Genomic DNA, 20,509 nt, shown 5'->3' on the forward strand with positions numbered 1-20,509 from the left:
TTTTATACAAGAAAGGCCCAAAGGGTCCCTTTTTTTTGTTTGTACCTCTGGGTTTCTTTTAGAGAAAAGCATGTCCATTTCCTTTTATTTCCCTTTTTAAAAAAAATAATTTCTTCCAGAGTATATGCATTATTGATGATCTGGTAGAATTATCTCAGGGTTATTATATGAATAGAAGCTGACTAACTGTCCAGGGAAGAAATATTTTAATTTTGATTGCTTAAAAGCTTAAAACAAGCAAATAAAGTCTCCAAGCTTTTGAACACCTGTATAAATATTTGGGAGAAAAGTTGCTGTTTGCCAGAATGTAACAGCTTGCTCAGATAGATAGCTGAAGGAGCTTTAAGTCTCTGTCTTAGACATCTAAGCAGACTGCAGAATAAGAAAAGTGATATTTTAAATTAAATGAGCAAGTGGTAAAAAAAAAGAAAATCTGAACACCTCTCCCTCCCATTTTAAGGTTTTCAGGCCTTTATGGATTAAAAAAAAAAAAAAAGAGGGCACAGAACTGAAAAGGTCATCTTTTATGGATTTTACCTTGGAAGTCTGTGTTATATATATTAGACTGATAAGCAAGACAGAATTTATGGTAGTAAATATTGACTAATTTGTTGAACACGTATTTTTGTATGAAGTTGGCCAGGCGGCCACTGTTTCCTGGAAGTAAAAAAATCTCTGAGTTGCAACTTTTTATCCCCTCACCAGCTGTACAGATATCTTCATAATTTCTGTTCCACAGAACATGGAGGAGTTTGGAAAACATCTTTTTTTGCTGTTATTGATGATTAGTAATTTCTCTGGTTTTAGCGAATTATTCCATTTCTTTCTGCCAGAGGATTTTGGTTTTTATCAGGTGTTAGTCAAGCCACTGTGTCTTGCTGTGTAAAACCTGACTTTGATAAAGGATTAGTGTTTATATGAGTGTGTTACTGGGGGTGATGCAGATGCACAGGGCTGAAGTAGAGGGAAGGGCTGAGAATGCTGCTAGGTGGAATCTGTCTGGCAGTACAGGCCAGGATTGTCCTCCTGTCTAGGAAACAAGGTAACTCATAAAGTCACACCCTGTCCTTCAGTTCCAGACAGAAAACAAACTCTAGACTCCTGCTTCTGTGTTGCTTAACTCCATGAATTTGGTTCATACTATGTTTGTGGGTATGTAATATATTCTGGGAACTGTTTATCAATTACCTCAACATAGCTAGCCAGTTTAATTGATTGGTTCCCTGAGAAGCTTAGAGCAGTATAAAAATTAGATCTTTTTTCTTAAACTTAAATTTATAGAACAGAAAGCATTTTCCCTTAGATGTTTTTGGGGATTGTAAAGTAATCTACTAGTGCTTTGTGATGGGCTGGATTTTGGTTGATTTGTATGTCTAGGTACTCAGTGCTTCATAGGATAAATGGTAGCTTTGAACTGTGAGAATTATCTGGAGTCCTCTGCTGCCTTTGGAGTAGCTATTGGAGATTGTTGAAAATCATTATCTGCTTGTTAAGGGATTTGTACTTTTGGGGCAAGAGCATGTGCCTGCTGTCCTTGCTGAAGAACTGCGGATGACGTGAGTCCCGTGCCATCAGTGAAGCCACAGGTAACTCACATGTTGTTTCCATAGTTAAGAACCTTGCATAGTCTTAATGCAGGTAGCTACTCCTTTGCACAACTCGTGGTTCATAAATCCTATATAAATACCATGGGGAACACGTCTCTCAAGTGCTGCTTTATGAGAGAGAACAACCATGAGAAGACATTGAGGAGAATGCAAGAATAGAAGAGGAGAAATGTGAATCTTTACAGCCTCAGCTCTTCCTCACATTGTTGCTGCTATCTTTAGGAAATGGATGAGAGGATGACACTTTTTTCCTGTACTGGTTTACATTATTCAGGCCTAAGTTCAGGCAAGATTAGAAGTAGAAGTTCGCTGGATTTCAGCAAATTGCTGTCACTAGAGGTGCATTTGATTATTCCAGTGCAACCTTTCAGATCTGTGGTTCTGGTTAACGCTGACACTAAACTGGGGAAAACAAAAGTTAATGTAAAAGGACGGTAATGCCTTCTCTGCATGAAACTCATCATACCAGCATGCCGTGAAGGAAGCGCTATGGTGGGTACCATGTTTTTGGGTACTGTTTAGGCTGGTAACTGACTAGGAAGCTGTCTTCCTGGGTACTTGAAGATAGCTCAGAATTCCAGATCCCTCTTTTTTTAAGAAGAACAGGAACAGGAGAAGAATTTTGTGAGTTTAGTTCAGTTGGTTGTTTTTGGCCTTAAGGGCCATCATCATTGTGAATTTGGAATGATCACTGAAGTGTGTTTTCCACAGATTAGTGACTGTCCATTTTCTTTGAGGGAAAATGCCCTCAGTTACTTTTAGCTCCTGCTTCAAGGAACCTGACTATTCTATATAGAAATTAAATTTTGTTCTTTCTATTTCTGAGCCAACTCAGAGCGGCAAAAGCCCATCTTATGCCTGGGCAGCTCATATTCCGATCCTTGTCACTGATTTTCTAATGCAAGTTCAGATGATGCTGCATGAAGCTCCCATGAAAATGCCTGCATGGAGAAGTTCAGTCGCAGTAATTATATCCCGGTAGGAGTGCTGCTATAATTGTAATTGCAATATGTAATTAAGGTGATATAGAACCGCATTACTCACATGGGCCATTTTTTTTCATTATAAATGTGTGATTCTATTTAAATTCTCAGGTGACCTAATCTAATATAGTCACTGATGCCTGCAACTGAGGCAGAAATGCCAATGTAGTCATAAAGACCTTTACACTTGGTTCACTGAACCTGACACCATTTCACTCTAACTTGTCTTTCAATCTAATCAGTCTATACTAGAATTTAAATTCAGCATTTTTTAATATATTGCCATGGTTTCTGTCTAGAGCATTAGACACTGGTCTTATTATTTTCTTTCCCAAGCAGCATGATGGCAACCAGTAAAGAGGCCAGTGACAATATGAGTTTGTTTAATGACAGACAAAAACATCTACAAAAATTCTGTGACTTTCATATGTGGATATCTCTACAGCTGATCCCTCCTGTCCTCCAAAATAGTATCTGAGTAATGTGAGTGTTCTCAGAATTCTTTTTTGTTTTCCTATTCTTTCATGAATAAGGTCTGAACCCAGAATCTGAGCATCCTTTAAGATTATATATATATCTAGTATTTTAAAATTGAGATAAAATTGGATAGCTTAGGCTCAGATTTAAATTAATTTATTAATTATTGGTGCTTTTCAGGCACTTAAAATTATTTATGAAGTACTTCAGATGATTAGGTATGAGCTCTTGTCTCCTTTCCAACCTCCTTCTTAACATGCTTGGAAAAGGAAAAGTGAAGAGTTATTTTCATTACAATACTGAGGTGTCCTATTGCAGGATTATTGTTTCTCTGGAAAACAACAGAAGGAATTTTCAGGGGGAAGCATTAAAATGGGATTTCTAAAAGCTCTGAACCAAAAAAGAAAAAACAATATTCAAAATGTCTAATATATGAGGTTATCTGAAAAATGAAGCAAAACATTGATTAAAACAAAATTCTTGAGTTGAGAAAGGCAGCTGCCCTGATTTGTGAATGTTTAGTCATACTCTGGTTTCAAAGTTGTCATGTAAACTCAGCTTTAATTGCATAAAGATAAATTGCATAAAGATTTTAAGATAGCCAAATTCTGCAGTTTGAAACCCAGAATTACTTGTGCCACAAAAAACCTTAATTCAGAGCTCATTGTTGCACCTCTTGTATCTCTAATGAGCTATAGTGCAAGTCCAAAAAGCAGGTAGTGCTCTGAGTGGCTGTTGTGAGACACAAAAATCATCCATTAAAGTTGTCTAATGATAATGATAAAAATGTGTATGAGACCCAGGCTGGTCAGGACCTGAGATTGCAATTTCTTTACCCAAATGTTCTGGGTGAAATTTCTCCTTTAAACTATTACAGTTGTGTTTCCTCATCCATGGGCTTAAAATCAAAATTTCCTGTTTCTGTAATTCTTTGTTGGCAGTGCTGCTATTCTGAAATTTTATCTGAAGTAACACTTAGCAACTCTTTCTTGCTGGTTTTGCTACAGTCCTGCTAAACTTAGGCATTCTGTTTTTCCTAAACACTCTTCTACCCTAGTTTAACATAAAGCCATCTGCTTATTTTTCTCTTTTGTCACTATTATTCTGATTTCTTTTTCAGTCAGGCTTTTCATTCTCTTAGCAATTATTTTGATGCATCAGAGATTCAGGTTACTGAGTAGCTTCTCCCCAGCTTGCCTGGGCTGGCTGGCACCCCTTGTAACCCCATGCTCCTGTTGATGTCTGCCCACCACTTTATGCCTTCATAAATTCACGTGTGACATGGGGAGGAGTGGATGTCACACCAGTTCCACCTCCTCACATGTATCATGGATTGAAACATGCTTTGATAAATGTTTCTGATGATGCCTCACCAGGACACAATGAGGAGAGAGATGTGTTTGGGTCCTGGGAAGGGGTCAGGTGTAGGGAGCAGGCCCTGCCAAAGGCTGTGTTTCAGCTGGGTTTGTAACACCTTCCACACAGACATTTTTATCCTTCAGTTTCTGTGTAAATCCACATTAGGCTTTACTTATAAACATTCAGACTTGTCAACTGGAACTAAAAGGTGAAATTTACGCTTTGTCATAATGCTGTGTGCTGCTGCTGAGCCTTTTTCTCTTGTTCCTCCCCTGTGTTCCCAGACAAAATGAGAATGGTTGTACGCAGTGTCCTAGGAAGTTGTGAGGGTTAATGACTCATGCCACCATGCTCCGAACATTATAGAGCACTTGGAAGGGATTCTTGTCTCTGTAAAAAGACTCTGCTTTTCTGCTATAAGTTGAAGGGTTCAAGTAAATATTTTGAAAAACATCTCCTTGTATCTAAGTCATGTATTCCAAGAGTTTTTTGTGGCTATTGTTGCGAAGTTTATTGGAAAAGTAGTGGGAGGACTGTCTGTGTTTAAGTTGCCTGAGTGGCAGAAAGGGCAAAGCTTACGGTGTTTTCAGATGAGTACAGCCAAAATTTTGCCACTTGACTTGGACCTGCTTTTGTTTGGTGAAATTGCAGATAGAATATGAAAATGTTTGTTGTGAAAGATAAATTTGTAGGAGTTGTTGTATTTGATACTTTTCCTTTTTAAGTAGAAACAATATAAAGAGCTTAATTCAGAATAGAATAAATCTCAGTGCTGTTGCCGTGATTGTATAAAATGACACTGCTCTGCTCTACATTTGCCTTGAAACTGTTTATAATAGTTAAAATGTCATTCCAGAAGAGAGTTTGGCTTAGGACTTCTTTTCTTAGGCAGAGAAAGCCATTTTATTCCATGTATGGACCTGGTCTCTGAAAGCTATTTTAGTGAGTAGCTAGAAAATATTTTTTAGTGAGGCATGATTTCCTTTGTGTTTACATGCATTGGCCAATTTAATGAGGGAGCTACATTGTTCTGCAATTCTGCTTTGCATTTTTTCAGGGAAAGAACAGGAATTTTTAGGTGCAGGGTGGAATATGTGTTTTTTAAACACTTTTAAAAAAGCCACATATTGAAATCACTGTATTCTCTGTTTAGCTACTGAAGAATGAAACCCTTCTGTGCCTAGAGGAGACTAAAAAAAAGTTACATCCCCAGTTGGTGTTAATCAACATTGCCTTTAACAGAACCAAGCCATTTTTAAACCATTGCAGACACTGATTCCAGCTTTCACATTTCAGTCTTCCAAAAAGCATTAATTTCTCTTGTTAGAGCACCGTGACAGGAGGGTAAGGAAGATCTGCTGCTTCTACAGTGGAATCTAAAACCTTTCTTTAAGCTTTCATCTTTTGGACTATATTATGGCAGATCTGCAAAAATCTGATGTAAGGAGATGGGATAGAACTACTCTGGGAATGGCAGCTGGGTATTTGCTCCCAGGACAGCTTCCCAAAGGGTGGTAAGGAAACAATATGTTTGACTATATCTATATTTTGGCACTATTCAATGCTTAAGGAATAATTTTTAGTATTTTTCTGTTTGAGGCACTGTTCAATCTTTGTTTAGAATCCTCCCTAGTAATAATTGATATGATGTGATCTATTAACTTGGAGGAAATGTTATAAAATGGTGTTTATGTATATTAATACTAGATATAATTAGAAATAGTAGTCTTTTATGCCATTCAATACTCCTTTGAAAGTTCAGAATCTGTAAGCAGCAAATGGTTATGCTAATAAGGCTGCCCAGTCTCCTGTGTAAATATTCTAGAAAGTCCTTTATTCTTCTTTCAGGGGATTTGTCTCTGGAATTAAAGGGCAAATTGCACCTCTGACAAGACATGCAGCCTTTGTGTTGAGTCTACTGACTGCTGACATGTATTGTTATAATCTTTATACTCTAAGTGACCTGGAGTCAGATTTTCAAGGTATTTATTTGCTTAAGAGCCATTAGACTCTAAATGGGATTTCAGAATTGCCTAAGTAAATTAGAATCCTAATTCACACTGTAGATCTTATTAGGAGACTTCATGTATCTCCAGGTGCCTAAATACCTTTGTATAGCTGCCTGTTGGATACTGGGAACTAGCCTGGAAGCATCCCTCAAGGCCTTGGCAAAACAACAGCCAAAGCACAACAGTTTTTAGCACTTTTGAAATTAGTAATTGAATTCAAATTACTGAAGAAGAGGCGAAAGGCTTTGAATTTGTTATTGATGTTTGTTTTCACTGCTGTGAGTCACCAGTTTGTGAGCCTGTGTTTCAGTGCTGGGCTGGAGTGGATGTGAGGCTGATAGGATACATTTGTAGCTTGTGCCAGTTCAGCACCAGCTGGGCTTAGCCTGGAGCGTACAGTACTTCTTCTATTGGTATGAATAAAGACTTAGATTACAAGAGACGTTAGCAACTGTCAGAGAAATCCATGGTTGATATCTCATCAGCTTGAACCTTAGTATCTCCTCAAAACATGGCCATTCCTTGGATTACTTTTGTTCAGCTTAGGGGTCATGCAAGTTTGTTTTTTGGGCACATGTTCAGTAGACAGTCCTGTAGGCACTTCTGTTTGTTTCTGAAGAAGTTTCTTGAAATTTTTTTTAAATTATTCTTTAAACTTACTACTTAGCTTCATCTTTCTCCTAGCAGAGAAATGAGAAAACATGCAAAAACTTCAGAAACTGCAGAATTGGGTCCTGTAAATACTCAATAGGTCTTCAGAAATTCAGCTGTGCAGAAGTGTGATTTTTAGACATTTTGATATTTAGAACTTTGGAGACATTTAGGTATATGATGATTATTGATTTTATATATCTCAGAGAATTGGCACTAAGTTCTTAACAGTCAATTGAGAAGGTTCTTCCTTGAGGGAGAAGTTTGCTTTCAAGCATGTGGTTAAATTCAGGTAACTTTTAAATTCATCTGTCCTTGATTTTCGTGTCATGTCCACTTATATAAGAATTAAAATTTATACAGATTATATGTGTTGAGAATCTTATGACCCCTTGGGATATCACTTCGGGCTCTGTTCAAATACCAGTGATAGGTGTGCATTATAGACATTATGTTTACTCTCCTCCATTGGTGGTGTAAGAAGCCAGGCTTTTCTTGACTTTTAGGTAGTCTAAAGTGTTTATTGTGATCTTGAACTAAAATGCACGGTAGTCAACACCAGAATTGGGCACATAAGGGGCAGTCTGTGCAATGCCATGTATCTCAAGGCTGCTGAACAAATTTGAGAGAGTCTGATCTATCTCTGGTTCATGTATTGACCATCAACAAGGTTGTTTAAAGTGAGCAGTGAATTCCAAGGGGAATGTTTTGGTTGGCCTATGTGGATCTTACATCTTCTAGCATCACACAGTGGTCATTTTTTCATTCTCTCTTAAGACTTCTTTGAAGATTAATGCAAGGCAATTTCTCAGAAACACTGCAAAGCAATTTCTCAGAAACCCTGTTGAGAAGAATTTTTCTGTTATTTACTTCTAAATGTCAAATATTTGTTTTTCTCTGTAACTCTTGGAAATTCCTACATTGTGAAATACACCTGGAATTTACTGGATGCTGAGGAACACTTTTCATTAAAAGTGGTAAAGGTAGAGAAGTCAGAGGAAACTGTATTAGCATACAACAATGCCATGGTAGAGTAGCTCTCAGTAATAAAAGGTAGCTCTATATACCCCAGGGCTGGACCACATGGTACAGTTTTTTGTATTTGTTATGTTCTTAGAACTGATGGGCAAAGTCTTTTAATCTGAAGCAGCAGAAGTTCGTATTTCTAAGTTAAAGTGTTTTGTCTGAGAATGGTATTCCTAGTATATTTTCTTAGGGCAAAGGAGGATAATCAGTAGCAAAACACAATGAAATTTTATTGGTTAGGCACATTGGTGTTGAGAGAAGTACACCATGTCATACAATTTAAGCCCCAAATTCCAAAGAGCTATTTTGTGTCAAAAGCTAAATTTGAAATGTCAAGACAAATTCCCTTGTTTATTTTACTGGGGATTTCACAGGTGCTGAAAGGCATGAGACACTTAATAACAGTTGGGTTCCCAAATACCTTGGTCCTCTCTGAATATCCTGAGTAGAAAAAGTCAATAACACTCTTCTGAGCATGTACCACATGGAGAGGGCAAAACACCTGTTTTTGAGCAGTGGTTAGCAAAGGCTGTAAATACAACTGGGAAAATATTACTGTATTCATAGTTGTAATGCCATGCTGCTGTCACTTGAAAATGCTGAAGCTCTGAAGTAAGCTATTAAGTGGAAGTCCATTAATATCCCCTTTAAGGTTTTTCATTCCAGGTTCTTGAATATGTCTGCCTCCTTTTTTGCTACAATAGGCAGTTTTGTTTTCTCCTCACTTGTATACCAAGTACTGCTAGTGAATATTTAATTTCTGTTTATGCAGAGACTCTTGCTGTATAGGAAAACATATTGTACAAGAAAAGTTTCAGACCCATTCTCACACTAAAAATGAAAGTCTGGATATTTATTGTAAGCCTGCTTCTGGAAATGTTGCAGTTTATTCTAGATTAAGTAACCTTTGAAATGGTTAGATGTGGAAGCTCCATGTTTACTGGGTTTTTATGGTGACTGTTATGAGGCAAAGTAGTCATAGGTTATTGAGCATGATAAATGGGGAAGAAACAAATATAATGGAAAGGGTTGTGATGGAAATCGGTGATGACTGATTCCTAGACTTTAAGTCTTTAAGACAGTGTTTTTTAGGGGCTACAATAGATTCCAGCTTTTATTACTGCCTAGAGTCATGTGGAGGCAGGAGATGAACCAAGTATTAAAAGTATTATTAGAAATAAATATGAGCAGAAATTAAGATTGTGTAGTATCTGATGCAAGTACAGGTGGATGAAGGGTAAACAAACCATCAGAAATATGCGAGTGTATCTTTAATGCCTAAGCCCTCAGATGAATGTGTCCTTCAAGATGGTTTCTAGATGGTTTCTGTTTTGTATGAACAAAAGGTTGTGCTGTGGTGTAAGCAGTCCAGTTCACTGTGTATCAGGCATCAGGTTGCTTGTTGGTAGGGATCTTGAATTAGTCCAAAGTCTTCACAAATAAGATATTCGATTCTCAGACAAAGAAAGTATTTTGGTAAATGACATTGCAGCTTGAGAGCAGAATAACTCCTGTGTGTGTCTGCTAGGTTAGGTGATACGTGCAGTGTTGCAATCTGTCCATTTGATAGCATGCTTTGAGTGATCTAAATATTATGTTTATTTGTTTGACAGGCATTATGCTATCCTGTTGAGAGCTCAAATGATTCACTGGCAGTAGCAATTAATCTATAATAATCTACCTTGAGCATTTTTTTTTCATTAAACATGAACTAAAATGATTTGTTGGAGAATCAGAATGAAAAGCCTTTTGGATTTTAAACACTTAAACCAAAATAGCTTTTTACACAAGATCCTTTGCAACGTCTTTCTCTTTTCAGCACTTTTTGTAGCACTATTCCCAGAGATGAACTCACTAACAAGAGACAGGCACTGTAAGATAAGAGTCTAAAACCTGATCAGATACCTCAGTGTGAACTGTGGGAAATGTGTGTATCATGGAAAAAACAGCTTCTAAAAAGAACACCACCACCAATTAAAAAAGCCCTATTGTTGTGAAGATCTGTGGATATTATTCTTTATGTAGTGCCAAGAACAAGATCCAGAGTCAGGAAGTGGTATTTAACTTTATTTGTTGTCTTAAAGTCCACGATATCTTCTCTGTAGAGACAAAGTCAAAGGAAAAGAGGCTAATTTTCTCAGAAACTTACAGACTTCCTCAAGACCTGTTTTCCCCAAGTCATTTAACTTAACTGCTCTATGACTGCTAAAAGTGAAATGATAAACTGTCTTTTACTGCAGCCTGGGTGTCTACAGAGGGTGGTGGGGATGAAAGGATGTTGTATCTCCTATTTCCATATAGCTACATTTGATGGATGTGGCACCTCATAGTTAGGAAGAAAGGAGACAATTATTTTATTGTACTATTCGTATTACAGTAGTGCTGGTAGGACACAGGACTGCAGCCTCCATTTTTCAGGCTCTAGACAAAAGTAAAATTAGTTTTTGCCCCCAAAAGCTTACATTTCAAATAAATGTTGTAGTCTAGAAACATTTTATCAGTGGTTAAAATATCTTTTTTTTATCTGCCTCATTGAAGGATCATGTAATGAAGTGTAAGCTTGAGAAGAAGTGGAAAGCAATTTTCACTGAGCCTAAAACAGTGCTGTGTAATTCTTCTTTATGACACTACTGAGTGGTTTCTTGTACTCTCAAGCTGTAGCAACTGAATGTCAGTTTTTCAGGTCTGTTCCAATTCATTTATTCTCACTTTTTTTGACATCTGCATCCTAGATCCACATTTATGTACATGTTAACCATCCACAGCAGAGGTGTTCTTAAAGTAATATGTTGTATCAGTTCAGCAGTGTACTGGATGTATTATGGGTTTGGGGGAAAAAAAAAAAAAAAAGAAGGAAAAAACCTCAACCCCAAACCCTCTGAAACAACTTGATTTGGGAGTCTTTCCTCATCTTGTTGTGGTGGTTCAATTTGTATACATGAGCATACATGTTACAGTGTATGTGGAGCCACAGGACAGATAAAATTACGAGCTGAAATATGGTTGTCCTTCTAGAGTCAATCTTGCACTGCATTTTTCAGTGTCTCATTTTGTATATATTTTAGTGACTTGTGCAAGTTATTCAGAAAGCTTCCTTCTAAGGAAGCCGAACTCCACTCTTCACCACAGGGTCTCCCAACTTACCTTTGTATTTGTGACAAGTATGGCCTGTGGCATTGCACCTTCCATCATCTTGCTGCCAGTAGTCTCTGTTTATTTGATGGTCTCTTCAGCTATAATTGAAATGATCATGTTGTAAAATGGAATCACCTTCTTTACATTTGAAGGCTGGCTCCAGGTGCCCATGTGGGTGTGATGATAAGGGTTTGGGAGGTGGTATGAACTGTAACTAAATTAGAAGCTCTGTTCCTGTGTTTCTTCATCTATAAAAATAGGGAACTTGTTATATGCTTTGGTTCAGTCAAAAAATGGAGCATGTGGGCGCAGTAGGAAAAGCTTATATTTTCTTAGCTTCTGAACTAAAAAATTGTAAGCTTTACCTCTTTTTTATTGTTGTGTGTCTTATTTAGCTTTAACATAGCATGGCAGAACAAGGAAACATGCAGTGTAGTGGTTGGCCTAATCTACAGTAGCTTTCCCTTCCCTAAGGTGCTCTCGTGCTCACAGTGATGATAGATAGCTATTGGTATTTTAATTGGTGTTTAGTGTCCTCTCACTGTCACTGTGCCTGAGTTTTTTGGTTGTCCCATCTGGTGGCTGTGAGCACTAGGGTTAATAGGAATGCAGGCATAGCTGCTCTGGGTCAAATCCCTCCATGCTTTAGTTTGTTAAAATTTCTGATGGCCTCCAGGACGTGACAGAAAGGACATAGCACTTAAAGGTATCTTTCACTATCATGGACTAAATTAGAGCTGTCCTAACTTCCTGAGGGAATATGTAATGATACCAAATAGTCACAGAAGATTGAAACCAGGCAGAAGTTAGAGGAGAAAATGTACTTCTTTCTGCTCCTCTGTTCTTTAGCTCCTTCTTCTATCTTAATGAACTGTAATCTGGATGAAAAACAAAGCTTGGGGGGTAAAAAAGGAAAAACACTCTCCATTCTCTTGAGCCTTTACACTTAGCTCCTCCAGGAGACTAGCAGTGTTTCCTTTCTCACTGTAGAAGTGTGACTACGTGGCAGCCTTCCTTTTTCAAATTTTGAGATTTTTTTTCCTCCTTTTCTCTCTTAATTTTTGTTTTATTTCTCACTTGCATCACTGAGTCTGGCGCTATTTTGCCTGCATCTCTAAAATGAAAATGGGCTTTGTGCTCATGAACTTCTATTTAGAAGTGATGACAAGTCCTTGATTGGGGCACCATTGCCCTTGTCCTCATTAAATATTTTATCCTTTCTGATATCATTGAACATGCAACTGTAATAAAGGCCAAGTTTTTTCACTGGATATGTGTAGAGGTTGATGCCTTTTATGTTTGTGTGGGAACAACTCACAGTGATATCTGAACATGGTTTTCTCCATTTCACGGGAATAAAATGATGCTTGTGCCTTATTAAAAGGGCCTAGAAAGATTGCTGGGAAGAGACTGTGAAATGCAGTACATAATAATATTTATGTAATTAATGTGCTCGGATTCGAATGAAAAATACTGCTTTTGTAACCATAATTTTCAGTTTCTGGCAGCCTCAGAGTAACAAGGAAACTGTAAATTGCATTCTAATGTCCCTAAGGTGTTGTCTCTGATAGGAAAAATTGACAATTTTGCCTGTCTTAAAGTGATGATTAGCTGGGATCTAAGTATTATATTAGCATAGAATCATGTTCAAATGTAATGACATTAGTGTGTACTTCCAAGGATGACATGTGGCAAGAAACCTACTTTATTTTCCCCACTTTTTTATTTGAGAAAAGATGAAGGATATTCAGAAAAGAAGCCAGAAGAGAAACAAACTATGTGTATCCTCTGACTTCCCCCTATGCCCCTCCTATGACCCTATCCAGGTCAGATAGCAGGTCAGGTACCAAGCACTCTGAATGTCTTGAGCTTTCATTGTACTTCTCAGTGTGGACTACCAGACTTTTTTGAGTTGTCAGTGGCTGCACTGCTGTCCATAGCTGTGCTAGGAAAGTAGTCAATAAAGGGGTCATGTACCTACAACTCCCTATTCTTCAACCATCTGAAATGTAATATACAAGCACATTGTACTGATGGAATTGCAGCCCCTTCTGAAAACCCTATCCCTTTGTGGGGGACATAGTTTGTCCTTTCCATAACAGGGTTGAACTGATCATAGTACCCCTGACCTGGTTTAGTTACACTATTGTGAAACAACTGAATAAAGTTCAGTCCATCTGTCCTCCAAATCCAACACCACCAAAAGTCTACGTTTCTGTGATGCTCAAAGACTAGCAAAATAATCTTCATTCTGTAGCGTGTCCCTGGTGCAGAACTCCCAGCCCTATCCAGCAGCCTGAACATGGTGTGTGTTCCTACTGTGCTGTTTCCTCAGAGCTGGGTTCATGTATGGGGAAACGAACATGAGCTGGAATGGTCTCTGTGATAGTAAATGACAGTTTGCAGTTATCTCCTAAGAGAGTCCTTTGGCTTCCTTACAGAAAAGATGGGAAGATGAGGGGAAGAGCTAGTTGTTGGTGACCTAGTTGGGTAGTCAGGGTTCTCTGGAAATGGGCTGTGTGGACTACAGGCTGATAGAGCCAGAGCAGCCAGCTTAAGAGAGTTGCTGCCAGGTAGGATGTAAGATGTGAAGGTTTATTTCAGTGGAGACTGGTATGAAATCCTAAGCAGACTTGTCTAGAGAATCTTTACAGGTCTTAAGCTATGCCTTGTACAGAATGATTACTTTTCAAATGTTCTCTGCAGTCCAGTTCAGGCTATTTTTCCTTCAGACCATATTTTCAGGGGGATTGCATTCCATACAGTGATAATAGACAGTCCTTTTGGCCCCAAGAGATTTTCTGGGAGAGTTTCTCAAGTGAGTGATTTACTGTCTCCTGCCCTGTTCCTTCTCCAACAGAGCAGAAATTTTATGACCTCAAAGCTAATGTACTTCAGTGTCTCTGGATGGAGACAGCAACATTTTTGCCAATGTAGTTTTGGACCATTATTCTCCCTTTAATTTCTAACATTTTTTTTTGGATGCTTCTAACAGAAATCATGACCCTAAAAGCATCTGCTGGAAACTAGTCACTCCAGACACAATGGAAAGATGAATTTTTCTCTTCATGCCATGGTACCCTCCCTCTGTGAAGTTGGACCTGTTTCTTATATGTAAATAAATGGAGAGCCGGTCATCCTTTGGCTTAACATGAACCTTTATCAGAGGAGTTTATAAGATTTAAACTTTATAAGATTGTCTTCATCAGACCACTGAAGTTCTTTTATTTATTAAATTGTCTCCTAATCAGTGGCTACTGTTATATATCAAAAGATTTAGGAAAAAATTTCACATGTCATTTCATATCTGAAACTTCCAAAAATTCTCTTATAGTGAAAAAAAATTTGACTTATTTCTTTACATTACTGTATTACTGTAGTTTTTTCTTCACCACTCTCTTGTTTATATGAATATAAAATTTCTCTGTTGAATATCCTAGTGTTGTGAATGTAAGGACTCCATTATTTTGGCATCTAATTCATAGAATTTGTATGAGTGACAAATGATTGACTCTGTACTGAGATGGACAAAAGAAGGTGTCAGTTCTTGGCATTGTTACATTTCCATTGCATGGAGTAAAGAGTCAAATCTGCAAATGTAAAATCTAGATTATGTGGGCTGTACTCCTGTGGTACATTTGTATTGAAAATTGTTTTACCTGAAACAATTTAAGGAATTATAGAAATTACAATACTTAAGGTATTAATGATATTACATTCTTAATAAGTCTTAAAAATTAAGTTGATGCACCTGATGGATAGGTGACCCACTTGGTGGGTGAGGGGAAGGCTTTGGACGTTGTCTACCTGGACTTCAGCAGAGCCTTTGACATCATCTCCTGGAAAAGCTGGCAGCCGTGGCTTGGACCCTTTGCTGGGTCAAGAACTGGCTGGATGGCCAGGCCCAGGAGTGGTGGAGAATGGTGCTACAGCCAGCTGGTGGCCAGTCACTGGTGGCATTCCTCAGGGATCAGCTTTGGGCACAGTCATGTTTAACATCTTCATTGATGAGCTGGATGAGGGGATTGAGTCCACCATTAGCAAATTTGCAAATGACACCAAGTTTCAAGGGGAGTGTTGATCTGCTGAAGGGTAGGAGAACTCTGCAGAGGGGTCTGGACAGGCTGGGTAGATGGGCCTAATTTAGTGATACAAGGTTTAACAGGACCAAAGTGGCAGGTATTGCACTTTGGCCACAAGAACCCCATGCAGTGCTACAGGCCGGGGACAGAGTGGCTGGACAGCAGCCAAGCAGAAAGGGACCTGGGGGTTCTGCTTGACAGCTGCCTGAACATGGCCCAGCAGTGTGCCCACGTGGCCAAGAAGGCCAATGGCATCCTGACCTGTATCAGGAATAGTGTGGCCAGAAGGACTAGGAAGTGAGTCTTCCCCTAGACTTGGCACTGGTGAGACCCCACCTTGAGTGCTGTGTCCTGTTCTGGGCCTCTCAGTTTAGGAAGGATGTTGTGATGCTGGAGTGAGTCCATAGAAGGGCAACAAGGCTGGTAAAGGGTCTGGAACACAAATCCTGTGAGGAGTGGGTGGGGGAGCTGGGGTTGTTTAGCCTGGAGAAAAGGGGCCTCATGGGAGACCTCATCATTCTCTACAACTTCCTGAGAGGAGGCTGTAGCCCATGGAGGTTGGTCTCTTCTCCCAGGCAACCAGTGACAGGACAAGAAGACACGGCCTTAAGCTATGCCAGGGCAGCGTTAGGCCAGACATTAGGAAGAATTTCTTCACAGAAGGAGTGAATGGGCATTGCAATGGGTTGCCTAGGTGGTGGAGTCACCATCCCTGGAGGTCTTTAAGAAGACTGGATGTGGCACTCAGTGCTATGGTCTAGTTGGCAAGGTGATACATCATAGGTTAGATTTGATGATCTCAAAGGTCTTTTCCAACCTAGCTGATTCTGTGATTTTGTGTAATGACACTAAGTTTAGAGCAATACTATTTAGAGGGAAGGTACTGGATGCACTATAATGAAGTTTAGAAGCTTGTATGGGATCTATAGCCAAGAGATGTATTTCAAGGTTGAAATTCTTGTGTTGGCAAGTAAAAACAAAGAGGAGAAGTAAAACTATGTGCTAGTATTGTTATTATGGTGTAATGTTATAAACTGGTGAGTATGACTGAAGGAGGTACTCTAACTGTACTTGTTGAGAATTCAGTCTTTTGAGCCTATACGTACTCCAATTAATGCTGTTAATATCATAATAAGTTATCTTAATTACTTTTGAAAATGTTCTCCTAGTTTTCCAGATGGTACCCCAGATATGATGGGAACTTCCCCAGGGAATTTTGCCTTCCATGGGCTGATAAGTATCTGTTTGTTAAAGGTTTTTAATCCTCTCCTTTTATATTCATGTTCTGCTTTGGCCTTGTTTATTCACAAATGAATACTTCTGATTATTTTAGCTGTCGTGTGTTCAGTATTTGATGCTTTGCATAGTAGAACTGGAATAAACTGTGCTATAAGATGTTCAGTGTGTACTTAAGACAATGACCACTTAGCTGTCTCATTTCCTTAGCAATATTTTAAAGATTAATCATAGAGAGCACTGTAAGCCAAGAAAAATACAGCTGAAATAGATTTTTCTTCATGGTGTTTTGCTTGGACTCAATATTTTGATAACTTGGTGCAGGATACACAACAACCAGAATGGCTTGTTCATTTGACTGAAATTTGGATGAGCAGCAATAGAGCAATTCTTAAATATGCAAGGCTAAATTTGTTGAGCCTGTTTCATGGCCTTTGATGAGATTGCAGTAAACAGATGTTTAATACCAGTGGCAGAATTGCGCATGCTTCCCTTGGGATTGGAGGGGTGGTCACTCATTTGATAAACCCTAGGCAGAGGCAAAGGTATAGACTTCCAAACAGCTGAAACAATGGCCTCTGTGTCAGGGAAATTACCAAGTTACTGGTCTCTTTCTGAAATAATATATTGGTATGTTTTGTTTTGTTTTGGCTTCATTTGTTTTTTTTCTGACAGGCAATCAGTCAGTCTTAACTGAGAATAATTCAATTAGCTGTGAATGAATGAGTCATGGGATCAACTAAACATGAAGATGAGCATTTGTTATTTGTAGTTTGTTTGAATAATTAGTAATACAGCAGGGAAGGACTGGGGGAATTTTGATTTTACCTGGTGTGGATTTGACTGGGTTTTGGGGAGAGCCAGCATGTCACATGCATGCTGGCTGCTTGTACATTTTAAATGCTTGAACACTATGCATTTAAACCCTGGATGGGTGAGATGCCTGGGAGAGAAGACTCTGAAGCTCACTGAGGCTGGATTGCCTGTGTGCAAATTAAGACAAATCCTTAGCAAGGTTACCTAGTCACTGCACAGACCTTTGCCAGGCTGTATTTCTCAACAGTTATGCCTCAGCTGAGTAAATACACCCTTTGAACAAGGATCATATTTGACAACGGAAATACTGTTTGTCATGCTTTCAGGCTCAAGCACAAACCAAAGCCCTAAAACCTGCGTCTGAGATGTCACCAGTCAGTCTTGTTTCCTAAATGAATGGGGTTTGTGTTCTGTGCTGTTACAGCTCTTCAAGTATCCTCTATATCTCCTTTGCTCCATATACATTTTTTTGTTACCTTCTTGGACCTTTTTTCTTACTGCTTGGTCTTTTCTACATCAGGATGAAAAGAATATTGAATTCTGCCACTCTGATGTGGTGTAATTTCCATCTTTAATTACACAAACTCTTTGCATAGGATTGTTCAATTATTTGTATTGTGGTAGTGTCTTAGATTAGTCTGAAGGTCTGCATGGATTTTCACAAATGCAAAAACGTGTATTGCCAATAAGAAAGACCTCAGACCTACTTTGGCCAATCTTGCTTTTCATGTAGAATGAATATCAGATTCATATACACACGCGCACACGCACACACACACACACACACATATATATATGGTACAGTTCCATTGGTTTTGAAAGCAGATTATAGTGCATCAGAGAATCAGAGAAGGCATAAAGCCTGTTTGCTTCACTAAGTTATTCAATACTGCAGCTGGAGATGGGGAGGCCATATGCAGTATGCTGTCCCTGCATGATACAAAAGATTTCATTTGGCTGGGGCTGCCTCAAGCTATCACAGGTGTTCTTCTTTCATTTACAATAGCTCCATTAAAATATAAATGACTGCATTTATTACATCAGCTCTTTTTCCTTCTTTGGAATACCCCAGCTAAAGTTACATTACACATAACAAATGTTCTTGCTCCCTTGAGAATTAGTTTAATTACTGATGTAGGTGGGTAAAAGATCTATTGCGTCTGAGATGTTAATTTTATCATGCTTTAATTAAGAGGTCAAGTGTGAAAGGCTGCAGAATACCTCCCACTTAAAGATGCTGAATAGAGTGGTGGGGGTAGAAGACACTGGTATGATGAGGCTTTTACTGTCTGTAGGAGTATTAACTTTCCCTGTGTATCTCATTACAATGAGGTGGGCATCTGGAAATACATGCCAATTTCTATTTGCTCGTTATGTTTTCTACCATTAAAGGTGTTTTCCATCTGGAGTTTTTGAAGCTTCAAAACATCTTGTCTCTTAAAGATGCTGGTCACTCCTCCATCACTCACCACCAGTTTCCATAGGAAATGTCAAAACTGTGTTCTCTTGTCCAGTGTGTTTGAAGAACAGGACTGCAAGTATCCTATGTCCCTGTGCTCTTGTACAAGAGGGGATGTGGGGCTTGTGTTCACCAGAGGACCTCAGGTGCGACCATCTCTGATTATGCAGCTGTTCCTTGCTTATGTCTCACTGTGGGCGTGGGCAGATTCCTTCTGGCATTTGGTTTGAAAGTCTGGTTCCTGGCTAACTCCAAAAACAAGGAAATGGTCTTGGAAAGCACTCAGGGAAAAAGTGGGCAGGCAGAAGGGGGTGTCTCATAACAAGATTAGAGAGAACAAGACTGTAGGAATTCCTTCAAGTAGGGCATCTGGGACATTTTCCACTGAGCTTGTTATGTCTGCTCCAGCAGCTGGAGCAGCAATGGCATAGATAAGAGCAGGTGTTCCCTTGGCTAATGTTTGAAGATTTTCTTGAGACTGACTTACTGCACTTTCAGAAAGACTGAGTGACCAAGTGAAGCACTACTGTTGCTCTCTGAGCAGCTTTAAGTATGAAGTTAATGCCTTTTAGTAACTCCTTTCTCATTGCTCATTGTCTATGTGAATTGCTGATTCATTGATGTGTTCTGTGATGTGTGATATGGAAAGTATCTTTTCAGAAAATTTCTTCTTGGATTTTTTGCTGCTGTTTTTCCTTTTTAGTGGTGGTCACTTTTCTTGCTTTTAAAGGATAATAGCAGCTATGCCACTGACTTCTCTGCATCCCTGGATAAAGATTGGTGTAATACTGGAAAAACACAGAGTTAAATATTAACATTCACTGCTGAATGTTCCCACTGAAAAAATCAGGAACGTTTCCAAGCAGTGAAAGCAGACTTTCCTTTCCTGTAGTCTTGTTTTGCTGCTTAACTTTTAAAACTACAGCTTGCTTGGTAATTGTAGGTAGTTAAAAACTAGAATCCTCTGTTTTTTAAGAGCTCTCACCCAGGCTGCTTCTTGCTTCCAGGTGATAGGGAGGAATCTCATGCGGTGAATTAGTGCTGAAATATGTAATAAGTTTTTTCAAGGTAAGAGACTTTTTTTGGGTTTTTTCCCTTCCCTCTGTACTTTATGTTGCAAATAGAAGTTCCATTCTTGCTCTTTTGGTCAGAAATATCATTCTAATAAATGTTGTGATTTGAGATTGATGATACAGTGACTCCTTAAGGCAGAAAGCATACTCAGAATTGGCATTCCTCTTGGAATTAATGCTATGAATACACATAGCTGCTCCAATTTGTACTAGCTGAGGATCTAATCAGCTAAGGCCACAAATTCAGCATTTCCTCCTGCTGACTTGAAATGTCACCACCAGTCTCTACTGAGATAAAAAATGTGCACAAAGGAAATAGTTTTAAGGAAGAGGAGGATTCTTGCACTTTTAAGTGTTTAATGTGTTTAGAACACGTATTTATTCTGTCTTGCTGGTTGTGTCAGGTGTCAAGACTTCTGCCTCAGGACACTGGGAATCCCTGCTCAGTGTTCTCAAGGTGTTGAAGCTTTAATCATTGTAGAGAGCTCAGGTATCAGCTGTGGTAAAGCAAGAGCAGTAAAGCCCAGAAAGGGCTAGATTGGTTTATGTAATGTTTGTAGGTGCTGCTGAAGCTTCTTTCTGTATATGTAATAACT

The 20,509-nt window shown here is 38.8% G+C and overlaps 1 protein-coding gene across 4 annotated transcripts in view; it reads left to right on the forward strand.

Annotated features, from left to right (window-relative positions):
- The window catches only part of SORBS1 (sorbin and SH3 domain containing 1), a 161,081-nt gene that overhangs the window by 13,792 nt on the left and 126,780 nt on the right, over positions 1–20,509 (forward strand). The window contains exon 2 of one of the 4 annotated variants that reach the window (XM_058841483.1): positions 19,848–19,908. The exons of the other annotated variants lie outside the window; for them this stretch is intronic. The gene's annotated coding sequence lies outside the window, so the exon portion shown is untranslated. The remainder of the gene's footprint in view (positions 1–19,847; positions 19,909–20,509) is intronic. 4 annotated transcript variants of the gene reach the window in all.

This window comes from Poecile atricapillus, chromosome 6 (assembly GCF_030490865.1).
Source record: "Poecile atricapillus isolate bPoeAtr1 chromosome 6, bPoeAtr1.hap1, whole genome shotgun sequence".
Taxonomy (NCBI): Eukaryota; Metazoa; Chordata; class Aves; order Passeriformes; family Paridae; genus Poecile; species Poecile atricapillus.